Below are 11,083 nucleotides of genomic sequence, written 5' to 3'. Positions count from 1 at the left end.
TTACTTAGGCGACTCTAGGTCGCAGCTAAGTCCCCGAGTGCGGCTTTTAGTGCACACTCGGAGAGAATTTTTACTTAGGCGACTCTGGGTCGCAGCTAAGTCCCCAAGTGCGTCTTTTAGTGCACACTCGGAGAGAGTTTTTTACTTAGACGACTCTGGGTCGCAGCTAAGTCCCCGAGTGCGACTTTTAGTGCACACTCGGAGAGAGTTTTTTACTTAGGCGATTCTGGGTCGCAGCTAAGTCCCCGAGTGCGGCTTTTAGTGCACACTCGGAGAGAATTTTTACTAAGGCGACTCTGGGTCGCAGCTAAGTCCCCGATTGCGACTTTTAGTGCACACTCGGAGAGAGTTTTTTACTTAGACGACTCTGGGTCGCAGCAAAGTCCCCGAGTGCGACTTTTAGTGCACTCTTGGAGAGAGTTTTTTAGACCGGAGTGTGCAAACGCGGAAGAATTTTGGACCTGCAAGAAATCAGTCTTCTTTGTATTACCTCATTGATACTTGTTCTTTACATTGCCTCTGTCGGCGGTCACGTGTAGAATCGCTTCAGGAGATCTCCGTTCCATGCTCACGGCTCGTCCGTTTCCCTGTCGAGGTTGTAGAGTCGATATGCTCCGTTGTTCAGCACCTTAGAGATGACGAAGGGTCCTTCCCAGGCGGGAGCCAACTTGTGAGGCCTCTGCTGGTCCACTCGGAGCACCAGGTCGCCTGCTTGGAATGTGCGACTCCCGACGTGCCGCGCGTGAAATCTCCGCAGATCTTGTTGATAAATTGTTGAGCGAGTCAGTGCCATCTCGCGCTCTTCTTCTAGTAGATCCACTCCATCTTGCCTGGCTTGCTCTGCTTCAGCTTCGGAGAAGAGTTCGACTCGTGGAGAGTTGTGAAGCAAGTCACTCGGAAGGACCGCCTCTGCTCCATAAACAAGTAAGAACGGGGATCGCCTTGTAGATCTATTTGGAGTTGTGCGGAGGCCCCACAACACCGAAGGCAGCTCGGTGACCCATGCGCCGGCGGCATGTCCAACTTCTCGCAGGAGTCGAGGCTTCAACCCTTGAAGGATAAGTCCATTCGCCCGCTCTGCTTGCCCGTTTGTTTGGGGGTGCGCCACAGATGCAAAATCCACTCGGATACCTTGGCCTGTGCAAAATCCCTTGAATCTGTCCGAGTCAAAGTTTGTGCCATTGTCGGTGATTATGCTGTGCAGAACCCCGAATCTGGCGATGATGTCTGTGACAAATTTGATGGCCGTAAGGGCGTCGAGCTTCTTGATGGGCTCTGCTTCAATCCACTTGGTGAACTTGTCGACTGCTTACCAACAGATGAGTGAATCCCCCTTGGCCTGTTCTAAATGGACCGACTGTATCTAATCCCCACACTGCGAACGGCCAAACAAGAGGGATTGTCTTCAGCGCAGATGTTGGCTTGTGGGACTTGTTCGAATAGAATTGACAACCTTCGCATCGGTCGACCATGTCCTTTGCCATTTCATTCGCCTGCAACTAGAAGAAATCAGCTTTGAATGCTTTGGCGACGATTGCTCTTGAGGAGGCATGATGGCCGCAGGTTCCCGAGTTAATTTCTTCCAGGATTAACTGTCCCTCCTCAGGGGAGATGCATCACTGAAGGACGCCTGAAACACTCTCCTTGTATAACTGGCCGTCAATGACGGTGAAGGACTTCGACCTGCGGACGATCTGCCTCGCTTGGACTTCGTCTTCTGGTAATTCTTGCCTCAGGATGTACGCAATGAACGACACAGTCCATTCGGGGACAACAACAAGAATCTCCATAATCAAATCAACCACAGCAGGGACCTCGACTTCAGTTGGATCTGTTTCACTCTTCGGTTGTACCGGTTCCTCTGTAAAAGGATCTTCTTTCACCGAAGGGAGATGTAGGTGCTCGAGGCAGACATCACTCGGGACTGGTCTCGGAGTGGATCCGAGTTTTGCCAACTCATCAGCTGCTTGGTTCTTCAGTAGCGGAACATGGTGAAGTTCCACACCTCAAACTACTTCTCGAGCTTCCTTACTGCGTTGCAGTATGCAGTCATGGTGGGGTTCCTTACATCCCACTCCTTCATCACTTGATTAACCACCAGATCTAAATCGCCATAGACCATCAAGAGACGGACGCCGAGTGTGATGGCCATGCGCAATCCATAAAGGAGAGCTTCATAATCTGCCTCATTGTTGGAAGAATCGAAATGTATTTGCAAGACATACTTAAGTTTATCACGTTTTGGCGATATGATCACTACGCCAGCGCCGGAGCCATTCAACATCTTGGACCCATCGAAGAACATAGTCCAATTAGTCAAGTAGATGTGAGTCGGTTGCTGTTGTTCTACCCATTCTGCTATGAAGTCAACCAGAGCTTGAGACTTTATAGCCTTCTTGGCTTCGAACTTGATGTCGCAGTATAACATCTCCATAGCCCACTTCGCCACTCAGCCTGATGCGTCTCGATTGTGGAGGATTTCCGACAACGGAGCATCAGAAATGACAGACACCGAGTGGTCTTGGAAATAATGAGCCACCTTCTTTGCAGTCATGTAGATCCCATAAATAAGCTTTTGATAATGGGGATACCTCTGCTTGGAAGGAGTCAGGACTTCGGAGACATAATATACTGGCTGCTGAACCTTGTACGCTTTGCCTTCTTCTTCGCGTTCGACTGTGAGAACAGTGCCGATGACTTGATTTGTAGCTGCGATGTACAGAAGAAGGGGTTCTTTACTGAGCGGGGCAGTAAGAACCGGCTGGGTGGAAAGCAGGGCTTTGAGGTTGTCGAATGCAATTTGGGCTTCGTCTGTCCACTCGAAAGTATCTGATTTCTTCATGAGTCGGTACACAGGTAACGCCTTCTCGCCGAGTCGAGCGATAAACCTGCTCAAAGCCGCTAGGCAACCTGTGAGCCTTTGAACATCATGTATTCTGACCGGCCGCTCCATCCGGACGATGGTCCCGATTTTTTCGGGGTTGACATCGATCCCTCGTTTGGAAACGAAGAAACCGAGTAACTTTCCGCTGGGAACACCGAATGAACACTGGGCAGGGTTGAGGTTGATATCGTACCTACGAAGGTTGGTGAATGTTTCTGCCAAGTCAGTCAGCAGGTCGGAACCTTTGCGTGACTTGACTACGATATCGTCCATATATGCCTCCACATTTCGATCGATCTGGTCAAGGAGGCATTTTTGGATCATGTGCATAAAAGTCGCTCCTGCATTCTTCAAACCAAATGGCATAGTGATGTAGCAGAAACACCCAAATGGGGTGATGAAGGCTGTTTTTAATACATCTGGACCATACAGACGGATCTGATGATAGCCCGAATAGGCATCAAGGAATGATAAATGCTCGCAACCCGCAGTCGAATCAACAATTTGATCAATACGGGGGAGCGGGAAATGATCTTTCGGGCAGACCTTATTGAGATGCTTGAAGTCGATGCACATACGGAGAGACTTGTACTTCCTGGGCACCATGACAACATTGGCGAGCCACTCGGAGTGGTGTACCTCGCGAATGAAGTTGGCTGCCAAAAGTTTAGCCACCTCCTCTCCGATTGCCTTCCTTTTGTGCGCGGCGGACCGACGCATGCGTTCTCGGACGGGCCGAGCAGTAGGATCCACATGCAGTCGGTGCTCATCCAACTCCCTGGGTACACCTGGCATGTCAGCGGGCTTCCATGCGAAAATGTCCCAGTTCTCACGGAGGAATTGGATGAGCTCGGCTTCCTATTTTGGATCCAGGGTGGTGGAGATGTTCGTCGGGGCGGCGGTGTCGTCCGTCGGGTGGATGCTGACTTTCTTCGTGTCGCCCGCCGACTAGAATGCGGACTCCGAAGCTGGCTTCTTCGAACGCATCAAGTCAGCGGGGTCGGCTGTCTTCTTGTACTCATCCAGCTCGAGGATAGCCATCTGCTGATCGGCAATCCTCGACCCCTGCTGCAGACACTCCTCGGCCCGCTGCCGATTGCCCATGACCGTGATCACACCTTTGGGACCCGGCATCTTCAGCTTCAAATACACGTAACATGGATGGGCCATGAAACGTGCATACGCCGGACGGCCCAGAATTGCATGGTATGCACTCTGGAAGTCCACCACCTCGAATGTCAGCTTTTCCTTGCGGAAGTTCTTGTCGGAGCCGAAAACGACGTCCAACGCGATCTAGCCGAGTGACTTGGCCTTTCGTCCTAGGACGGCTCCGTGGAACTGCATTCTGCTCTCGCTAAGTTTAGACATCGGAATGCCCATCCCCTTGAGAGTGTCGGCGTACATGATGTTCAAGCCGCTGCCGCCGTCCATGAGGACTTTGCGCAGTCGGACTCCTTCCACCACCGGGTCGACGACCAGAGCCTGCCTCCCTGGGGTGGGCACATGTGCTGGATGGTCCGACTGGTCAAAGGTGATCGCAGTCTGAGACCATTTGAGGAACGTGGGGTTGGTTGGTGTTGCCATGTTCACCTCCCTGTTCACCAGTTTCAATCGACTCTTGCTTTCCACATCAGCAAAAATCATCAATGTTGCATGGACTTGGGGGAACAGATCCTCCTTGTCCTCATCATCCTGCTCATTGTCCTTTTCACTCGGTTGCCCTTCGCCTAACACTTGGATCAGGAGGCGACATCGCCGAGTGGTGTGCTTCGGGAATATGGCGTTGCCTTCTTTGTCCATCTTCATGTGGATTGGACATGGCTGTTCCAGGATGGAGTTCCCGAACTGCTTCTTCTTGGGGTGTACTGAGCTTTCCCCTTGCCTTTGAACTTGGCATTGGTAATGGCTGCTGCCTCTGCCTGCGGAGTGGACGGAGCTTTCTGCTTTTGCTTTCGACTGTTGTTCCCATCTCCGTCGGCGATGGCCTTATGTTTGCCACTTCGTATGCGATCCTCTTCTTCGCCATTTGCATAGCATGCGGCTATCTCCATCATCTTGCTCATGGAGATGTCGCCTGTCCGGCCGAACTTCAGGTACAGATATCTGTACCGCACGCCTTCCTTGAAGGCGCAGACTGCTTGGTGTTCTGTGACGTTCTCCACCGTGTGGTAGAGGGTCGTCCAGCGCTGGATGAAATCGCGCAGGGACTCATTCTGCTTCTGGACACAGTGCTGGAGCTCCACGAGACCAACAGGGCGTTTGCACGTGCCCTCGAAAGTCCTGATGAAGACTCGGGATAGATCTGCCCAGCTGTAGATGCTTGATGGAGCCAACTGGTTCAGCCACGCTCGTTCCGAGCCGTCGAGCATCAGGGGGAGATGTTTCATGGCGACCTGGTCATCTCCGGCACCGATCTGGACCACCACTCGGTAGTCGTCCAGCCACGTTTCTGGCTTGGATTCTCCTGTGAACTTGCTGATCCCCGTCGCCAATCGGAAGTTGGGAGGGATGTCAACTGAACGAATGGCTCGACTGAAGCACTCGGGGCCAGAGACGATGGTCCTGGTTCCACTCGGACGGTCTCTATCATGACCATCACGGTGGGCTCTACTCCTGTCGACCTTCCTCTGGGTGATGTACCCTCTTGCGTCGGGCCTTGGATCATACGTGTCACCGACTGAACGCCGATCATCGTGATGTCGGGGCCCGTAAGGCCCACCCCACAGAGGGGTGCGTGAACGGCGGCGATCTTCGGGATTCATGGAACGGCCGCCCCCTCTGCGTCGCTGATGAGAGTCGGGGCTGAAAACCGACCTATGCGTGTTCGCGTGAACAGAACTATTGTGGATCCTATTGTGTGACTAGGAGACCGCTGAATTCTACTGCTGCGGCGTGTGCAACAGGGCACGGATCGGCTCGATCCCTCTACCAGCCTCTGAATCAGTCGGTTGGAGGGAATCGGCTATCTTGGCAGTGGCAGCCAGGTTGAGGACGGGTGTGCGGAACACCTCGATGTTGCTCTGACGAGTGCGTCGACTGGCAGAACGGTGGTGTTGACGGCGAGCGCCGGATGATTCGCCGACCTCGTGCTCGTTCCGACCAGTCCAGTGGAGACTTTCATGGGAATTGGCCATGAGAACTTCGGCTGTAGGCCCGCGACCCAAGTACTCGAAAGCTAACTCAGTCAGAACTGAGTCCAAGCACTGGGACGGCGGCGCGACCACAACCGACTCGAGGACCGCCACTTGAGAAGACGCGCTCTGTCGCGCCTGGGCGTATCGCACCCAACGCTGAAGCCGCGGACGGTGGGACCACTTGTTGCGGCGCGTGACGGGGGCGAAGATCGACACCGGGGCCGATTGCTGGAGAAGAAGGACGCCGCGGGCACCGACACGGAAGTGTGTAGCCCCACGACTGGGGAGCGCCTCGACATCGAGAGACGCATCCCGAAGCCATGCCGAATCGTCGACGATGAAGGATAGTGCGCCGAAGAGGATATCACGACCCATGCATAAATCTCCGCCGGACGACATGATGAAAAGGTGAAGTTGCAAACTCGCCGGAAGTCGCTTAGACGCCTGCCCCACGGTGGGCGCCAATTGTCGTGGGTATAAGTCTGACTGTAGATGTGTAGCGTACGAAAGGATGGGAGAGCCTTAGCTACGGCGAGGTTGTATGAGTTCAGGCCCCTCTACGGTGGAGGTAAAAGCCCTACGTCTCAGTGCTCTTGGGAGCTTAGTGTCGAGTGGAATATGGGATTACAGTAAATGCCAACCCCTGCACCAGTGGGGAAGGGCGGCTTATATAGAGTGCGCTGCCCTCCACAACGGCTCGGTGGATAGGGGTGGAATAGTGGTGAATAAATGCCTACGTTACAGGTAACGTATGCCTTAAATGCTAACAATGGTGTATGAAAACGTATGACCGTTGCCCTCCTGGGAGGTTACGATGTACAGAGTGGAATTCAGTCGGTACGATAAATGTGCTCCGAATGCTCGTCACCGACTCGATGATGGGTGGGCCTTAGTTCAGTCGGAACTGTCTAAGGGCCTTGCCTTCTATGAAGGGTAGTCCTTGGGTAGGACCTATAGGGAAGGCCTATGACCCTACCCTGGGACTATAACCCCATCAGCTTCTCTGAAAATAGCAAATATTACGGTGGGTGAACAAATTACTGTCGAGCAATTGATAGAACCGCGTAAAGTGATGACGATATCTAAGGCAATGATCATACATATAGGCATCACGTCCGAGACAAGTAGACCGATACTTTATGCGTCTACTACTATTACTCCACACATCGACCGCTATCCAGCATACATCTAGTGTATTGAGTTCATGACGAACAGAGTAACGCCTTAAGCAGGATGACATGATGTAGAAGGATAAACTCAAACCACTGATGAAAACCCCGTCTTTTTACCATTGATGGCGACAACACGATGCGTGCCTCGCTACCCCTTCTGTCACTAGGTTAGGTCACCGTGCGGTATGAACCCAAAACCAAGCACTTCTCCCATTGCAAGAATCATAGATCAAGTTGGCCAAACAAAACCCACAACTCGAAGAGAATTACAAGGATATGAAATCATGCATATAAGAGATCAGAAGAAACTCAAATAAGATTCATAGATAATCTGATCATAAATCAACAATTCATTGGATCTCGACAAACACACCGCAAAAGAAGATTACATCAGATAGATCTCCATGAAGATCATGGAGAACTTTGTATTGAAGATCCAAGAGAGAGAAGAAGCCATCTAGCTACTAGCTATGGACCCGCATGTCTATGGTGAACTACTCACGCATCATCGGAGAGGTCATTGTGTTGATGAAGAAGCACTCCGTATCCGAATCCCCCCTCCGCATACCCCAGATGGGATCTTGCGGAGACAGAAGCTTGCGGCGGCGGAAAAGTAGTTTCGATGATCTCCTGATTTTTTCTGGAATTTTTGGGAATATATAGGCGAAAGACCTAGGGCAGAGGTGGCCCAGAGAGCCCACAAGCCTGGGAGGTGCGGCCCCCTGGCCGTGGCTAGGGGGCTTGTGGGGTCCCTGGTGGCCCCCTGCCTTGGTTCTCAAGTTCCCTGATCTTCTTCTATTTCGGAAAAAATCCTTTTGGAAGTTTCGTTCCGTTTGGACTCCGATTAAAATCCTCCTGTGAAAAGGGTCAAAAACACGGAAAAAACAGGAATTGGCACTGAGTTAATAAGTTAGTCCCAAAAAAGATATAAAAGTCATACAAAGCATCCAAAGTTTGACAAGACAATAGCATGAAACCATCAAAAATTATAGATACTTTGGAGACTATCAGACACCAACTCGCAACATCAAGCACAAGACTAAGGACACAAAGAATCCAACTCCTCGTTCCCCGACCTCAACCAATAGAGGCAACACCCACTTTTATGCGAGGAACAAGGATTTTACTCCCTGCCCCGGTGTTACCTGTTTCGCCTACGGAGAGGCTGGACACTTCGCCCGGTAGTGCCCAAAAGACGGGAATGGTACGATTAAGACAAACCACCCCAGCAATGACTCGGCACCAAAGCACAACAACTTCAATCTCAACAACAATCACAGGAAGGGTCAGGTGAATCTTGTAGCCAAAGATGATGCTATGAACGCACCAGAGATAGTACTCGGTAAGTTCCTTGTTAACAAAATTCCTGCGATGGTTTTGTTTGATTCTGAAGTTCCCATTCGTTCATTTCAGAAAAATTTGCCTTGAAACACAACCTTTCAACCTCCCCTTGGAAAATTCGATGACCATCAAGTCCCCGGGAGTACAGCAGGTTACACAAAAATATTGCAAAGAGTTTACCATTGAAATTAAAGTTTTAACATTTGGGGCAAATCTCATCATGATCGAGAGTAATAATTTGGATGTTATCTTGGGAATGGATTGGATGAACACCAACAAGGGATTTATTGACAGTTTCAACCGAATGGTCACCCTCACCCACCGTCAAGGAAAAAGGGTAGAAGTTGCAGCCTTATAAAGGAAGAAACAACCTCAAGGTTGACTGAATAAAATGGAAGCCATTGAGCTAAAGGACGTTCAGTGGTCTATGAATTTCCGGATGTATTTCCAAACGAACTACCAGGTATGCCATCACACCTGGTACAACTCCAATATACAAGAAACCATACCGCATAGCACCTACTGAATTGGACGAACTCAAGAGACAAGTAAAAGAACTGTTGGACAAAGGATACATTAGACCCAGCTCTTCGCCATGGGGATCACCACTATTATTTGCCAAAAAGAGAGATGGGACATGCTACCTCTTGAGCTTGCATTGGTTTTTCCCTTGAAGAGGAAAGGATGATGCAGAACAGTAGTAGTAAGTATTTCCCTCAGTTTGAGAACCAAGGTATCAATCCAGTAGGAGTATCCAGGCAAGTGTCCAGAGTACCTGCACAAACACAAACAAGCTTACACCCAACACTATAAAGGGGTTGTCAATCCCTTCAAGATTGATTGCAAAGTGAGATCCGAAGGCCGAAAGTGCAACAAAGTAAAAGTGCAAGGCTGAAAATATGATGTGAAGTAGACCCGGGGGCCATAGTGTTCACTAGAAGCTTCTCTCATGATAGCAAATATTACGGTGGGTGAACGAATTACTGTCGAGCAATTGATAGAACCGCGCAAAGTCATGACGATATCTAAGGCAATGATCATACATATAGGCATCACGCCCGAGACAAGTAGACCGATACTTTCTACATATACTACTATTACTCCACACATCGACCTCTATCCAGCATGCATCTAGTGTATTGAGTTCATAACAAACAGAGTAACGCCTTAAGCAAGATGACATGATGTAGAGGGATAAATTCATGCAATAGATATAAACCCCATATTTTTACCCTTGATGGCAACAGCACGATGCGTGCCTCGCTACCCCTTCTGTCACTGGGTGAGGACACCGCACGGTATGAAACCAAAACCAAGCACTTCTCCCATTGCAATAATTTTAGATGAAGTTGGCCAAACGAAACCCACAACTCGAAGAGAATTACAAGGATATGAAATCATGCATATAAGAGATCAGAAGAAACACAAATAAGATTCGTAGATAATCTGATCATAAATCCACAATTCATTGGATCTCGACAAACACACCACAAAAGAGGATTACATCGGATAGATCTCCATGAAGATCATGGATAACTTTGTATTGAAGATCCAGGAGAGAGAAGAATCCATCTAGCTACTAGCTATAGACCCGAAAGTCTGTGGTGAACTAGTCACGCATCATCGGAGAGGCAATGGTGTTGATGAAGAAGCCCTCATTGTCTGAATCCCCCCTCCGACAGGGCACCAGAACGTGCCCCAGATGGGATCTTGCGGAGACAGAAGCTTGCGGCGGCTGAAAAGTATTTTCGTGGCTCTCTCTCGTGGTTTCAGAATTTTCGGGGATTTACTGGCAGAAGAAGAAGGGCAAAGGAGCCACGGGGGGCCCACAAGCCTGCTAGGCGCGCCCCCAGGCCGCGGCTAGGGGGCTTGTGGCCTTCCCCGGGACTCTTTGCCTTGGTTCCCAAGCTCCATGCGTATCTTGTGTTCCAGAAAAATCTTTTCGTAGGTTTTATTCTGTTTGGACTCCGTTTGATATTCTTCTCTGAAAAAGGTCAAAAAAACGGAAAAAACAGGAACTGGCACTTGGCACTGAGTTAATAAGTTAGTCCCAAAAAAGATATAAAATGCATACAAAACATCCAAAGTTTGACAAGATAATAGCAAGGAACCATCAAAAATTATAGATACGTTGGAGACGTATCAAGCATCCCCAAGCTTAACTCCTGCTCGTCCTTGGGTAGGGAAGTGATAAAGACTGAATTTTTGATGTGGAATGCTACCTAACAGATTTCTCCTTTGTAACTTCTTTGATGTGACATGAATGTTTAGATCCGTAAGATTCAAAACAATAGTTTGCTATTGACATGAAAACACTAATACTTCAAGCAAACTAGTAAGGTGATCATGAACTTTCGAAATAACAAGGCCAAAGAAAGTTATCCCTACAGAATCATATAGTCTAGCTATGCTCCATCATCCCCACACAACAAACTTAAATCATGCGCAACCCCGGTATTGGCCAAGTAATTGTTTTCGCACTCTTACTTTCTCAAAAAAATTCACCTCTCACGCAATACATGAGTGTGAGCCATGGATATAGCACTATAGGT

The sequence above is a fragment of the Hordeum vulgare genome, chromosome 3H (genome assembly GCF_904849725.1).
Source record: "Hordeum vulgare subsp. vulgare chromosome 3H, MorexV3_pseudomolecules_assembly, whole genome shotgun sequence".
In the NCBI taxonomy this organism is placed as follows: Eukaryota; Viridiplantae; Streptophyta; class Magnoliopsida; order Poales; family Poaceae; genus Hordeum; species Hordeum vulgare.
Note: the sequence above shows the minus strand (reverse complement) of the source record.